This window comes from Bombus vosnesenskii, unplaced genomic scaffold (assembly GCF_011952255.1).
Source record: "Bombus vosnesenskii isolate JDL3184/JDL3185 unplaced genomic scaffold, Bvos_JDL3184-5_v1.1 scf7180000013294, whole genome shotgun sequence".
Lineage (NCBI taxonomy): Eukaryota > Metazoa > Arthropoda > Insecta > Hymenoptera > Apidae > Bombus > Bombus vosnesenskii.
Genome location: NW_022882945.1, coordinates 90,918 through 105,776, shown reverse-complemented (window position 1 = coordinate 105,776; position 14,859 = coordinate 90,918). Strand labels below are relative to the sequence as shown.

Sequence of the window (14,859 nt, the reverse complement as noted above, 5' to 3'; positions counted from 1 at the left end):
GCATCAGTTGCTCGGTTGCTGCATTTTTAATTTGTTTTCGTTAAGTAGGTTTCGATGGAATATGGAATACGTGGAAGAGTTGTAAAAAGGAAGCTTAAAGGTCGTCTGGGAGTTTTATTGAGAGATTTAGGAAAGTAAATTCATCCTTTTTTCCCTGTGCGATAGTAGTTTTTAAAGTTTATTACGCATGGAATAACATAGAACATTTGTTTTTATTATGCGGAAGATACGAAAGGGGTGAAATATGTAGAAAATATTGAAATTTGTGAAAAAGTCGTAAGAGTTGTTTGAAATCCTGATTGGGCGATTCGCTGGTATAAATTGTTTTATATTTTATGCAATAATAAGTTTTAAACAGCGCAATAACGTATTTCTAATATTGTGAAAATAAATATCCGTACCGTAATTGATTTAATTAACTCCGTGTTAATCCAAAACGAATGTTCGACCTTCTTTAGAGTTCTATTAAATTCCGCAACTAATAATTACAATGGACATTCGAATTATTAATGTTCATTAATATTGCTGATGTGGCTGCTATCTGTCCATTGGGCATTTATTAATTTCAATAATGCCGAGTAATTGTTTTTGCGAATTCCGTGCTTCGAAATCGTGACAACGTTGAACTTCAATTGCGATATTACCGCCATTCAATTCCATGCTTATGCAGCGCTTCTATTGAACAATATTACGTATATCGCAATGGAAACTTTTGGAAATTATTTTCAACCTTCGTCATCGTGTATACCAAAATAATATTTCATTCAAGTCTTAATTATCTCTTATTCATTTGTTCTGGAAGCAATAATAGACGACGATTAACGTAGATGCATTCATTATGGATTCATTCAATCATTTCATCATTTTGGAAAATTTTCGATCGTGCTACTGTCGATTCTGTTGCAAAGATATTTTGTAGGAAGTCATGGAAGGAAAGAGGCCATGTAAACTCTATTCCAGTCGTCTCTGTCTTTTGATATTCTACGCGCGTTCTTTGCAAACGAGATTCCGACCAAAGCTAGAGGCGAAAACGGGAAAAATTTTCAGCTGGCTCGTGAAACGTCGTAAGAACGGACGTTACACGTACTGCAAACTATCTTAGGATGTTCCGACCGGTACGTGTCACTAGATCCTTTCCGATTTGCATTAATATCGGACGTACTTTTAACACTAGGGATGAAATCGCCCTTCAGATCTACAGAAACAATCACAGTAAACGTTCTTGGCAAATTTTTTAAGGATCTTTGCCTTTTTTCTTTTTAGCTTACTCGGGGAATTAAGAATTTCCATGTTTCCTACTTTTGTAAGTTTGAGAATTATATCAGATTTTTCTGTAAGTTAAATGAAAAAAATCTTCCTTGTTTATTAAGCGTAAGCTTATGACACTATTGCGATGTTTAAAGATATTTTTTTCAGTTGTGTACTTTAGTTCAAGAAATAAGTCTTTGTTTAATAATTTAGTAATGAATAATTTCATATACTTGAACCTAATTAATTAATATGTAAATGCTACAACATATACGATTATTATAATTAACCGATCCCGTCATTTAACATAAATATTCTTTAAATGACGTTGCCACAATACTAAAGAATAGCGTTAATTATAAAATATAGTCAATAATAATAATTATTATAAAATGTGTAATAGGTTGAACAAGACGAAGAATATAATGGAATTAAAATGAAATGCACGGAAGGGTAAAGAGTGGAATATATTTTAACGTGTAATAAATACAGGCATCTCGCAGTTCATAATTATTATCACTCACGACAATGTTCGTTTCGTTTTGCGAAACAAAAGTGCCTCGGTGGCGTACGAAGAGCATTGTGTGCGCACGGAGGTTTAACCGGGGGAAACGCTTGGCGACCAGCGTCATCCGGTGTTAATACTTCTCTCGGTGAACAGGAAAAACAAGATTGTAAAGTGTGTATTCAGCGTGGTGCGCGTGTGCGCCGTTTAAAAGGCGTGCACTTTAGTCAGTAAACAGCGAGTTTTGTTAATCCCGTGTAACAGAAATCTGCAGGTAATACCATGAAATATCGGGCAATCTGCCGTAGAAACCATAAATTGAATATGATGTTTTATTCACGTACGTTTTAATCATTTTAAGTCGATCTCATTTATTTTTCATTGTTTATCTTTCATAATAATTTGATCGTGTCATCGGAGCGATATAACCCTCCGAATCGGGAACACTTTTTACGTTTTATCATTTAGTCTCTTTCCATCGTTTCCTCGCGAAATAAATGGCTAGAATGTCGTTAAAAGATAATTAGCCGCCCATCAAAAGCTTTCTTGTAATTAATAGCTGCAGCGCGGGAAGAGTATAGAAATATACAGTGTGGAATCTTTATTCAACTTGCTTTTGGTAATCATGGTTATGCAGAAATACAATTTCTCAAGTCGATACTCGTCATAAACATCGCCAGAAACCAACTAAAATTTCAAGAAACTTCCCAATCTCTCCAACAATTATCTTTTCACAGTCTTTCAGAAGCCAAATTAACCGACTTCTTCCAATAAAATTTTCAATTCTATTATCCAGATAAGTCAGATGTGTGGCTCTCCTTCCTATAATTTTATTCATAGCAAGAAGATAGCATATGTAAATCCTATGGTAAATTTGCAATACATTTCTAACATTTTTGCGTTTTTCTACCTTTCTGCTTACAAAGTAGACTACTATTCTTTCAAGTATTGATAACTGAAATACTTTCAGCCTCATATTTAAATTTCCAAATTCTCATCCCTCTCGACTGCTCTAAAAACTCGGTACCCCAAGTTATATCACACTGACGTTACATAGTTGTCTAGGTGGCAGGAAAAAGCGCTAATAGTACATCAAAAGTGGAGTGTAAAAATGAGGAAATCGGGAGGCGTCAGACACTGGGTGGATGTCGCGTCGAGACAGGAAAAAGGCAACATTAAGAGGCGCTGAGCTGGCGACACGGCAATCTCAGGAACTGGCAGGAAAAAATCCGCCCTCCCTGACGCGCGGACCGCCTTCAAAAAAGGAACTGGCTAAAAGGTCGTTAAGGTTAATGTGGCGCGAGAAGACGAGGACAGAGAGTGAATCCCCTGAAGGCGGTGGCTCGCTTCCTGCTTCGTTTCGACGTTTGGCACCCTTTGAAGTGTGACTTGTTCCCAGTGACAACCTCACGACGTCATCGAGAGATCTCGTTCTTGCGTTATATTCGTCCGATTCGAGTTTCTACACGCAGCAAAGGAATGGTTTAGTAGCTAGGGAATGGACCAGAAGAGAGATATACTAGATGGATTCCAGGCGTCGGGGAGCATTAAGGGTTTAGGAGCTTCGAGTTTCGAGAGGGAATGTCTCTTGACTTGTACGTGGATCTCGTTGGTCGCGGAGATTTCGGGAGACTGGATTTTTCCGAGGAGAAAGTTTCGAGATTTCTTAGATGCATGTTGGGATTTGCTTCTTTCTCTTGCTTTCCTTTTTTCCCTTCTTCCTGATATATGAGGTTGTGTGTTCGGCAGATTGAACGGTATATAGTGTATAAAATATAATTTGATTTATAAAGTGTGGACTGAAAGTGTGATGTTTTGATATAGCAGACGAAGGTCAACACTGTCCATTCAAGCTTTTCTCTATTGTTAATTACTTTCAAGAGGAGATTGAAGAGGGAGAATGCTGCTATAGATCACGTGTATCAATGTTAGGAAGATTTATAATAAATATTCGGAGCAATGATCAGAATATTCGTGTAATTTTCTTATGTGAGACGAAACTTGGAAAAAAGTTGGTGAAAACATAGATTGAGTATTTGAGGAAATAAATTTTATTTCATAGCTTTGATTTATTTCTGTACAAGAAATTATATAAAATACTAAATAACTTTTGGACGTATCTTGTATAATAATATTCGCACTATAATAGTCAAGTATAAGTTGGTTTTTGGAATGGGGAGAAGGAGATGTAGTAGAATGAAACAGGAGAAAATTCTTCTTTACCATCTCTTTCCCTCATTACAAAAGTATCTGAACTCTCACGGTTATGCAAGAAGAAGGGGAGACTGAAGTAGAGAAGCAAGTGAAAACGGATCGTTTGTAGCCAGACGCGCTACATTACTTCATAACTCGGAACTCTCGCATTCTTTTAACAGTCTTATCTCACATTCTTTTATAAACTGGCAGAAGGAGAAGGAGTAAAATATAAAACGAAATAAAACCGTGGAAGTAAGAGTTCGCGTGCGATTAATAATTAAGAATTGAGTAGATATAACTAATACAGTAAACGTGTTAATAAAGAATTTCTATAGCTACAATATGAAAGATTAATAAAAACCAATAAAAAGAAGAGCAAATACATTGACATGGATGTCACATTTGTACAAATATATGAATTATTTTGTGTCCTTTACTGCGTGTATCGGCTATTTCTCGAATCGTTTCGTGTACTTTATTTTATTATTTTTTGACAATTTTTAAGTTTTTAATTACAATATCTTTTTTTCAACAATCGATTGTTAATTTTTTATCGAATAAAAATGTAGTCCTTCCTCGTTTTGTGTTACGTTTTTCGTAAAATTTGTAATAGAAGCATTTACTCTGCGGTCGACGTGTATACTTGCCATTGCTTGATTTTACCTGCGCACCTCGTAAGGGATTTTTGAAACTAAACTTCGCAGTTAACAGGCTAAACGTTCCGACAAAATTCATCTTTCACGAGTCAAATCATTCTGTACGGTTAACAGGTCGAACGATAGAAGCTTCAAAACGAAAAATAAAAACGATACAATCGTCTGGACCCGGTTATCGTCAAAGTTCGCGTCACATCTTCTCTTCGTGGCCACCAGCTATTTATTTTCACGGACAAATTTTATTATCAAGCGACGGTTGAAGTTAGCAGAACGGCGGGAGGAATTTTCATTGCATATAAAAAGAGAGAATCGCGGGTTCATAGGGCGACGGGGGGCACGTTTCACGCCTTCAGAGAAATCCTTAAAGCCGTTTAAGCCCTGCGGTGACGCCGGATCTCACGTAGCCACGGTAGAGGCGGAGCCAGGAGTTGCGGCGTTCAACGACGGATGAATGGAGCTTAACTCTGCGGCTGTTACGATTTGTACGCGTATTCGTTCCCGTAGATTCGAATGGTTAATTCACCTATAATCGCCGCGTTTCTCCTGCGTGTCGCATTTTCTTATTACACATCACGTTCGCCGGCTTAAAACGCGAGAATGGAACAACGAAAAGGACAATTATTAAGTTTTATACGTGTTTCTTATTACCTTTCCGCATTATTACTCTTTATTATTTATTTTCTGAGGATATTGTATTGTTTGTATATGATATAGGACACAAGGAACTATATTTAGTGACAAAACAATAACGATTGTTCTTAAAATTCTTCCTCTCTTCCTTATGAAACAGGAAAAGGGAAAGGAGAGGAAGAAAAAGTGCACTTTGTTTGGGAATTATCAGTGGATTTATCATTAAGGCCTTTTCAACATCCTTAGGCATTAGGATAGTGTAGGACACGTTGAAGGATGTCTATGAGATAAACAAATAAGAACTACAACTAGTGCAGTACGGTCTTCACAGTATTTTACTTCTTTCACTCCCAAAACTTCTTTTAACGTGTTAACATCTGTTTGCAATAAAGAAGTTAGAAAGAACACTCATTTGGAAAATCATAGAGCGTGACAATTTCGTATTTTATTTAAACTTAGCTCCGCGTTCTAAACATTATAGCGAGCGCTTTGTTTCAGATATTTTACGTATTTATGCATATTATGTACATTTGCACGTTTTGAAATTCTTCATAAATGCATAAACATGTGCAGTTTACATACAGTAACGAGAAGAAAGAAAAGAAATGAAAGCACGGAGAAGCCATTGTTTCGCTGCATATACATTTTAATTTGCCGGGACGTCATTGTCAAGTAAAAGCCTCTTGGTACGAAGATATTACTACGCTAGTAGAGGACGATGGGGTGAATGCGGGATCATCCGATCCATGCCGCCGCCATGATATATCATAAGTTCCATTATCCGGCTCCCGTGTTACATTATCGCGGCACGTTTCGGTTTAAAGGCATCCCTCAGGTGAAATAGCCATTGCCTTTCTTGCCCTCTTCTGTATACGACGTCGTGTAAATTCAATTTAACTGGTTCGAAGGATGAAAGACGTGTCGAGACTCTTCAACGCCCCCTCCTTCCTTTTACTTCTTCTTCGGCTCGACCGATTTAACGGGGTAATTACCTACGTAGCGTCTATTTAGACCAGTAATGGAACTACCACCATGGTGTATTTCTTCGATTGAATTTTATGGTGGATTTTCCGCTGGAAGATGTAGAAGCTCGTTATCGGCTTCACCGGGATTCGCTGTTCAGATTTATTTTGGTTTTCCAAGAGTGTCTTTGAAGAGAGACTAATCACAAATCGAATAGAAATTCGAGTATTTGTATTTTCAATCATATTAATACAATTTTTATACTTTTATATCCTGGCACGATGGCTAAAAGCCTCTTTCGTTGCAATTTCCTGTGGGCGAAAGTAGCTCGTTATTGGCTTCATTGAAATTTGTTGTACGAACTTATATCAATTTTCGAGGAATATCCTGGAGAGAAGTAATCACGAAAGTATCGTAATATTTGTATTTTTCATCTAATTACACAGTTCCCGTATTTTTATATTTTTATATCTTCGCGCGAAGCATAAACAAATTTTTCTATACGTATAAAATAGAATTCCATCTTCGATAGATTCATAAATAGGATATTACTGTATAGCGCTATAAATTGTGTTTATTATATGATATTTCAAATTCCCTGTTTCTATTTTCTATTCGCTCGAAAAAAGATATATTAGAGAATGCAAAGAAACAAGTAGTAGCAAATTGAATCGATACGTACCGAGTCACCCGTTATGATAACGGCTATGTAGATATTAAATTATATTCAGCATGTTTGCAGCAGCTATGGCGAGGAGGAAGTGACTTTGTATTAGAGGTCTTCCAATATGGGACCATTTCCTGGCCCTCGACCTCTGTCTCGTTCCAACCTCTTTTTTCTCTCCGACATCGACCCTTTCCTACCGAGTGCTCCCGTCATGCTGCGGTGTTACGGTATTATGAGCTTAGAAATATCATAATATCGGCGACGTGTTTTCCGGAATATTGAATTTTGAACAGGAGAGAATCGGACGAGAAGTCGAGCGCTATTCTCCACGAGGAATTTAACACCCGGTTCGTCTTTTTGAAACGCCAATGTGTTCTACGGTATTAAATATTTAAAGGGTACCTTTACTTGCTTTTAAGCTCTGTTCCCAACGAATTCGATCTCTCGAATTGAAAGGGATTTCAAGTGAGAAAAATTGCAGGATCTTTTGCAATTTGTATATTGTATGAGACTCTATAGAAGGAATACAAATTTGAAAGCATGAAAAGATATTCTTTTCTGTAAAGACTAATTTTCAGATTAATTAAATGACTGACTCGTTTCGAGAAGCGCGTGTCGGTAAGAAACGATCATTTGAAATAATCTTCAACTAAAAAAATATCAAAAGATCAATTCTTGTCCCAACTTACCTGCACAAATATACTTTAATTAGCAACAGGATTTATTCAATTCTTTTATTTAATAATTATACGAAAGAAATATTCGAGTAAACTGAGACCCTATTGTTTTTCCATATTCCTAAATTAACCTTTGAATATTCCATAGAAAACTATCGCAAACCATACCGTAACTCTACGAAAGAAACTTACATTCCGCTGTCGAGCCATCGAACGGAAAGTTGCTCGATATCGCGGCATTCCACTCCTCTTAAAAAACAAGTAACTCGTACACATCCGGGAACATTCCCCCCGGAGAATCCGTTAAACGAGAGGAGGAATTATCGAGGAATCGTCGAACCGTCGTCTTTCAGCGACTCCATCCGAGCGGGAGCATAATCTCGCCTCGTTTCGTGTCAATATAAGGCGAAACTTCGATGAACCGTCACCCCCCGTGGGAGGGTTGCCACCGCCGTCACTCTGCCGACTTTTTAATTGCGAATCTTCCGCGAAGAGATATCGTAACTATCGTCCAGGGAGAGAGACAGGGTACCGCGATAAAATTCCACGTCCGAGAACCGAATGAAAAAAGACTCCGATTTCTTCGACGATTTTTTTCATTTCTTCTCTCCCCTGTCGAACAACTTGTCCGCGAAAATTCAAGAAGATATTCCGCGTCGAGAGTCGCTCATCAGATACACTCTTCCTGCCCATTTCTTTTTTTTACTTTCCTGAAAGACGGCTGCCTTTGAGCAAAACGCGGAGAAAAGTTGCAAAAAAGTTGAAAAGCTTCCATCTTTTTTCTATTCTCTTTTTATTTTCCTCGTCTGCATACCCCAACCAGCAAGCGCGGGCGGAATCGTCCAGATCAACTTTTATATAAAATTCCCTCTCTACCGAGAGGCGCGTGTAAATCAAAGGACGCAATTAATCGGAGGTTGATTGCAATACTTCGCGGACTTTCAATATCCAATTTCGAGCTGGCAAAGGACCGCGATGGTGGACGACCGATGCGAGCTTCCGCCCACTCTTACAGCTCCGTCGCGAGCCGTCGCGGCTATCTCCTTGCCGGACACCGAATCAAGTCCGTTCTACGTTTGTGCGGGTCGTTTCTGGGATCTATCAACTTTCCATCGAGTCAATTTCCACAAGGCGAATCGAAAAATTGTTTTCGTTTTGCTTCTGATTCGTTTGAGGATTTACTTAACGCTCTCTCGTTAGAGTTCTGTTGCTACGGTAAATTGCAGGCTTTTCGTAGATTGGGTGCCTTTGACGTATTAGTGTATGATGGCGAAGAAATAGAATTTATGGTAGGAATAGAATTCTACAATAAGGAAATGGAAACTTAAAATATAAATAAAGAAGTTTGTATTTTTCTATCAACGAGCAAGATACATCTGTATTTTCTGTAATTTTTTTATATTTTTTGTATGTATTTTTTTAGATATAAAGAATCTTTTCATATCATAACACATACCTTTTTTGAAAATTCATTGGTTTAATAATTCTGGTATAATATTAGGAGCTCGTATTCTTTTCATTCTATTGCACACTATGTTGTATTCTGTATCACGTAAAACAAGAAACATATTTGAAAACAAGGGAAGAAAAATTATAAGAGATCGTCCTAGACGCATTTCCTAAAAATTTTGCCAAATTTCTCACATCATTGTACTGTAATAATTCGACCAACTTTTATATATAAAATCCATTATTCAGAATAATCTTGAGTTAATTATAATCAATTAGCACGCACTACATAAATTACTCATCATAAAATAACTTTTAATTAACCAACGTGAGTTTATCTATACGTTATAACACGATATAAAATTCCTTATCGTTCACAGAATTCGCATGCAACTAACTAACGTCCGCCTTCGTCTTCGTTCCGTCGAAGAACGTTGCATAGTAGACGAACGATTATACAGGCCAAGTGAAGAGCAGCAAAAACTTGGCAAAAGAAGCAAACGCGGAACGCTAGAGCAAGAAGATAATTCCCGCTGATCGTAGGAAGGATACCCGGTCTTTCCGGATCCATGGAAAAAAAAGGATCGAAGAGATTTCCAACCAGGGAACCGTGGCCAAGGAACCGAGCCTAATGGGGAATGGAGGCTTAATTACAGGCTCTGGCGGATATTAAGGGTATGCACGGCAGCTCAGTATAAACGTTGAAGCTGTCGTGTGCGTCTATCGGCTGAAATTGACTACGATAGGAGCAAACGCGGTGCAACCACAGGAAAGGAGACAGATAGACGGAAAGGGAGAAAATCGAGGAAAATAAGGTGAAACGAGGGGTTTGGGAGTTTGAAGAGGATAACGCAGATAGATTGACAGATAAGTACCACCGGGTAAAAAGCTGAGTGGTGTCTAACGAGTGACGAGCAAAGTGAGAGATAAAGAGGCGCGTGATAACGGAGATGGAAAGAAAGAAGACAAAATGGTGTCTGGTTATTTGCATTGCTTGAAAATCGACGATGTGCACGATGTAGAAACATTAAATGGTCATAATTCAAGCACGTTGACAGCTCTAGAATATACCAATTAAGGTAGCTGCACGGTGGCGGATATTAAGATCGAGCCTGGATACACGCGACACCGATGTTATCGTCTTTCGCCGCCTCCGCGCATCAATGGCTTCGCCGTGTGTGGTTTTACACACGTGCCACTTGTCACGTGGCATACAGGATCGTACGTATGTGTGTAGGTAGACGTACCACAGGGACGTACACGAGCAGACGTGGCAAACATTATTGCGATATTGGACACATAGTGGCAGCGGGCTACCAACGCGGTAAGCAAACCTCTTTAGCACAAAGCAAATGGGAACTCTGATTTAACACGACTCAGTAGTTGGGCCGAAACTCTCTGAATATACTGATTGTGGTATCATCGTGTGGTAGCAATCTACGATTCGTTTGGTGGACATAGTGATTAAAATGTTTTGGATATAGTTTCTCCTTTAGGTGGTTTTTTTTAAGGGTGAATGTGTATGTGTGTGTAGTAGTAGTATAAATATACAGTGAATCACGAAAGTATTCGAAGATTTACGATACATTTTTATGAATACATATGCGCGTTATACGAGCCTTTTTGAATTACCATTTTTATTTAGCAAATTATTTAAATACTGTTCGACGCTATTATAATTGAAGAATATACAGGAAGAATACGATAAGAATTTCCTATTTTCTACAGGCAAGCAGTTTTAAAATTGAATATATTGCTAAATTGATAGCATATTTTTTTTTATTTATTAAAATTTACAATCAATTCTCGCATTGAGAATTTTCAGTAATTTTTTCTGGCGTGGCGCAGTGGCTAATTATTTATAATAAGTTAATACTTATTATAGATAAGTGTAATTTATAAGTAAGCGTTATAAATAAGTAAATATTACTTAATATAAATATCTAATTAAATCTAGTGTTTAGGTCTAACGGGTAGTGTCTCTTCAGCCTGCGGATCTGGTCCGGCGTATCAAGTAATCCAGTAATTAGGGGGTTTCGATGTTTGTTGACTCTTTTGCTATATCTGTCGCTATATTTTGCAAGTTCCTCTTTGACTGTGGGTATCTTGAGGTCGCGATGTATTAGTTCGTTGGTGACATACCAGGGTGCATTTATAAGGGATCTTAGCGTTTTCGATTGGAAGCCTTGAAGTATTTCAATGTTGAAATTACTTGCTGTTCCTCATAGTTGGATTCCGTAGGTCCAGACAGGTTTTATTACGGTCTTATAGAGGGTAATTTTATTCTGTGTGTTTAGTTTGGATCGTCGGCCAATGAGCCAATAGAATTTTTTTGAGTTTGTCCTTTATTTGCTTTGTTTTGTCTGTGATGTGGTTTTTCCAGGTTAATCTCCTGTCCAGGGTCATGCCCAGGTATCTGACTGTGTCCTTGCTAGGAATTGTTGTATTGTTGACAGAGACCTGGGGGCAGGTTTGTTTTCGCAGCGTGAAAGTTACATGTGTGCATATTAGCAAAATTACCTTTGGCTTTAGAGTTAGGGTATTGTTCACAATATTAAAATATTGTTTGTCTTAATAATTACATCTTTAGCTTTGATAACATTTCTTCAACTTACTATCAATAAAGACTATCTTTGAACCTAATAGACTGTTTCCATTTTAAATTGTTATATTAAAATTCTTCTGTTTCATAGTAAAATGATTACTAAAATTTAGTGATCTTCTATGATGTTGAATTATCACCAAACGATCCTTCACCTTCATTTTACACAGCTAGATACTTCTTACATGTTATTCTCATTATCCAAACAGCGATAATCACCATGTCATCACGTACCCTAAGAGCCTATAATAACCCCTCGAACCATTCACCTCATCTTCAGATAATCCCTAAACCTTTTTCCTTCGGCAGTTATCTACCCCCTTTGCGACGATGTTTCACCAATATCGAGCAACGACATCGACAACAATGATATCAAAAGTTATTCAAGCCTGTGATCGATATTTTCGAAGCTTTTAGACCCTCGGCTGACCTAGTTTCTCCGTAATCTAAGGCCGTAACGAAGACATTAGCGTGTTGAAATTCGAGGGTAATGACCAGGATGGTGACATTTATACAAATGAACATTTTTATGAATATAATTTAAAAAATCGTACCTAGATCTAGAGATTTGTTTTACCTACTTACATATCATAACTGGATTGGCCATTCGACATATTTATAAGAAATTTAAATCGTGAAAAATGTACACAATGTAAATAATCGATAAAAATGTATAAAATATCCAGGATAAAGTGTAATAGTAATAAAAAGTACAGTATAATAATAGAAGTATAGTATACGTAGAAAGCATAGTAATAAAATAAAAGTATAGTATGATAAAGTTCCTATAATATTTTTCATAGGTGAAACAGTTTTCTATCTCGGTACCATTTTTTAAATTATATTCATAAAAATATGAATTTGCATACATATTCGCAGTCTAATTATAAGAAACACCACGTTTTAAATATTTCATAGATTTATTTATTACGTGTAATCTGTGCGTTTCTCAACCTTCAAATTACCCATAAATGCATAAAAACCCGCAGTGCAGTAATTTGGCCTGACCGATATGGAAGTAATATAATACAAATCAGCATTGTCGTCGTCGATTAAGATATCTTGCCAAGGTATTTCCAAGAAGTTTCTACGATCGAACGGTCTCTATGAATGCCAATGGCAAATCCGATCGACTTGGTCACGCGAAAATCTCTTCGTCCATTACGCTAACGCGAGTCCGAGTCGAGAAGCAAAGTACGGTGTCCGTTTTATATTGGACGCAAGAAGATGGAAGCATAATCGTTTCTCGTGCGATCATACGTTCGTCGTACTGGCCGGTTGCGTGGACTTCGTTTGAAATTCTATGCATTCGGGAAAGGGGATGAATATTCACGCGGAGCTCAAAGACGCGGAGTACGCGCGCGCCTGTTTCGCTCTGTTCGTCCGCTTGTAAAAGTATTAATTAATGGTAAATACCGGCGATGCGCGTGGAAATCTGATGAGATTGTTATTTTCATAACGTGAGTCCTTCCATTCTTTTTTCCCTGACCAGAGAATAATTTTGAATATTTCTAGAATTCTCCATGAACCTCCGTGGCTGGGATTAATTTGATTGGAATTGAATATGAATTTTCTTTTTATGCGCGGTTTATTACGTCTGAAAGCTTGTATTTGTCTTGGTGACGGATAAAAGTATTGATTTATAAACAGATCAATATTTTTTGTATGATTAAATACATTCAAATGTATCTACTTATAGACAGCTATACAAAACTGAATTTAATCCCAACAAAAGATCTTAGTAAAATTTTGAATAAAATTGAAAATTTAGTATTATCCACACCACCTCCCTTTTAAATACCCTTTTAAATAAATAATTTAAATAAACCACGCTTTTAAATAAAAGATTTAATAAATCTTGCTTAATCCAGACATATCTGCCGAATTATTTTTTTAGAACAATGATCGTAAAATAATTCTCTTTTGCGATTTCATATTTTACATTATGCTTTTGTCTGGAACATTGCTATCATAGTTAGTATTTCAGATAACAATAATACTATAATTTAATTAGTAGATTTAATCTAAAGAAAAGATATTACTTTTTAAAATATTAAAACAAATTCAGACGTGTCTGAGCAAAAATATTAAATTGCGAAAAGTTTAATTTAAAACGAAAGAAACGTAGTATCTCTAAAACATAAAGTGTCATGTTAATATTTTAATATCCTTTAGAGACAATGAATTGTTATATTTTAAAAAATCTCAAAGGTAATTTTAATCAATCTTTATTACGCAGCAATAAGTGTATCGCGCCTTACGATCTATAAATTTCGATATTGTGTTATATATGGGTTTTATGTTACGTTGACGTTATATTAACGTTAATTTAGACGCCCCGACGTCTCTTCGTTTTTTCCTAGACTCTATTTTATTTGCAGTAAATAGCCGGGATATGATGCTGTAACGTTGTTGCGGAAATTGTGTATGAAACGATGATGCCGTTATAAAAGTTTTATCGGATAATATTATTTACTGTTTTATCCAGATTTTTATCCCAGCTCCGAGGTATATTATCTATTATGTAATTTCATCGTATAATATTGCTGGATTAAAACTTATGAAGAAATTATGCACGTCAGCAAATTATATTCGTGATGATAAATTAATACAAATGGCTCTACAATTTTCACACATTTATTGTTATATTTATAATAATTTTTTAGTACATACAAAATGGTACGTTTTTCAAATAAAACTTTAACAGGTAGTTCCTTTAAAATACTACATATATTTAATCAAATATGATTCAACGCTCTTTTTTCGAAACTTGTATGAATATTTTTATTATTCCTACCAAACAATAATTTTTAGTATAAACCTTCTCATGACCAAATATACTGGATTTCTAGAAAATTTCTTCTGTCTCTAATGTAGTTGACAATTGACGCATTGAGAATTTTCAGTAATTTTTTCTGGCGTGGCGCAGTGATGGCTAATTATTTATAACAAGTTAATACTTATTATAGATAAGTGTAATTTATAAGTAAGCGTTATAAATAAGTAAATATTACTTAATATAAATATCTAATTAAATCTAGTGTTTAGGTCTAACGGGTAGTGTCTCTTCAGCCTACGGATCTGGTCCGACGTATCAAGTAATTCAGTAATTAGCGGGTTTCGATGTTTGTTGACTCTTTTGCTATATCTGTCGCTATATTTTGCTATTTTCTCTTTGACCGTGGTTATCTTGAGGTCGCGATGTATTAGTTCGTTGGTGACATACCAGGGTGCATTTATAATGGATCTTAGCGTTTTCGATTGTT

At 36.4% G+C, this 14,859-nt stretch overlaps 1 protein-coding gene across 1 annotated transcript in view; it reads left to right on the top strand.

The window, feature by feature from the left end:
• The window catches only part of LOC117232948 (delta-1-pyrroline-5-carboxylate dehydrogenase, mitochondrial), a 58,888-nt gene extending 48,414 nt beyond the window's left edge, over positions 1–10,474 (top strand). Inside the window, exon 8 of the mRNA XM_033492761.1 lies at positions 9,372–10,474. The gene's annotated coding sequence lies outside the window, so the exon portion shown is untranslated. The remainder of the gene's footprint in view (positions 1–9,371) is intronic.
• Positions 10,475–14,859: the final 4,385 nt, after the last annotated feature.